This window comes from Aureococcus anophagefferens, assembly GCF_000186865.1.
Source record: "Aureococcus anophagefferens unplaced genomic scaffold AURANscaffold_125, whole genome shotgun sequence".
In the NCBI taxonomy this organism is placed as follows: domain Eukaryota; class Pelagophyceae; order Pelagomonadales; family Pelagomonadaceae; genus Aureococcus; species Aureococcus anophagefferens.
Window position 1 is genome coordinate 12,841 of NW_008705674.1, and position 1,642 is coordinate 14,482.

General features: G+C 67.4%; 1 protein-coding gene across 1 annotated transcript in view; it reads left to right on the forward strand.

The window, feature by feature from the left end:
- AURANDRAFT_68404 (hypothetical protein) overlaps positions 1-1,642 on the forward strand; it is a gene marked incomplete at both ends in the record, with an annotated part of 35,982 nt that overhangs the window by 2,731 nt on the left and 31,609 nt on the right. The window lies entirely within an intron of this gene.

The following is a 1,642-nucleotide window of genomic DNA, read 5'->3' on the forward strand; positions in this document are numbered from 1 at the left end:
CCTCCGCGCCCGCCGCGGCCGCCGCGGAGGGCGCGAGCGGCACGGGCGGCAGGTCGACGTCGAGCGAGCCGCCGAGGACCGCGAGCCACGCCGAGAGCGTCGCCGGCCGCGCCGCCGCGCGCGCCGCGGCGAAGGATTGTTGCGCGGCGCGGGGCCGCCGCGGCGGCCGGCCCAGCGCCGCGGCGCAGGCCGCGGCGGCCGCCGCCGCGGCCGCGAACGCGGCGCCGCCGCCGCGCGGCGGGCCCTCGGGGTGGCCGTGCGCGGCGAAGTTCGCCCGGCTCGCGGCGTCGCCGACCAGCGCCGCGACGGCGAGCGCCGCCTCGCGCGACGGCCGCGACGCGTGCGCCCGCCGGATCGCGCGCCGGCCCGCCGCCGGCGCGACGCCGAGGATCGCGTGGGGGTCGAAGGCCCGCCGCCGCGGGCCGACGGCCGCGCGCAGCGCCAAGGCCGCGGCGACGCACCACAGCACCGCCGGCCGCGGCGACCACCAGGGTTTCGGCGCGCGGCGGTTGACCATCGATCTCACTTGTAGCCCATCGTGGGGCTGCTTGATTACGCGCCCCTCAACAACTAGTGCAAGGTTGGGGTCTCCCGCCATATATCTGCCGAGGGCCTCTGCAGGAAAAGTCTCTCCTTCGGGGAGCCCCCACCCAACAGGCTCAGAGGGCTGCTGGTTGCCCCGAGTGGCCCATCCATCAGGCCTTCTGTCCGAGACCAGGACCGGGGTTGGACGTAACGGCTTACCTAACATGTTACTTACGACTTACATTCGGCCAAAACGACTTACCTGACGGGTTACTTTCGGACTCGACGACTTACCCGGCGGCCTACCTCGGCCCGAGGCCGCGCGGGGCCCGTACTCGCGAACGGGCGGTATCTCCGGGCTCCGAACCGATGCCACGTCGGTCGTTTTGAGTCGTCTCTTCTCGTCCTCTCGGCGGATCGAAGCCCCCCCGGGGCGTGGGCGACTAGCCGCACCAAATAACACAGGAATCTCGACCACCTACGGGTCGGCGGGGCCCCGAATCGAGTACGAGGCGGATCTCGAGGCACGGAACCGGCCCTACGGCGGCAGTTTTGAGTCGAGAGGCTTCGACCGGCGGCTCTAGGAGGTTGGTTCCGTCGACGGGGCTGTCCGTGATGCCATCTAGCCATAGGTTTTTGGCACCAGAAGTGCCCGGAAAGCCGTATTCTTTGTTTCGAGGCCCGTCGAGCGGCCGTAAAATAGGCATATTTTCGGCGAATCGGGTCGGCTAAAGTGGAAGTGCCGGCCTCGAGAGTCGCAACTAATATGTTCCTTGGGATCGAGACCGGTAGATTCACCATCGAGGGGTCTATTCGGAGCAGTTTCGGGCATTTACACACCCAAACTGGGCCAAAATAGGGCCAAAATACGAAAATGTCGACTTAAAATGCGGATTTTATTCTAAATTGCGCAACTCTCTCGCGTTTGGGACGGCCTTTTGTCTAACGCGTCCATCGATACCGGGCTGACGACCGGAGGAGACCGCCTTGAGGTCCTATGCCAACATCCGACCCCTGGCGGATCCCTGCTGGAGCCAGGATGCTGGGGAATCTGGCCGGGGGTTCTGGGGATTTGGGCTAGTTGGGAGCTCCGGTAGGGGTCGGATGTTGGCATAGG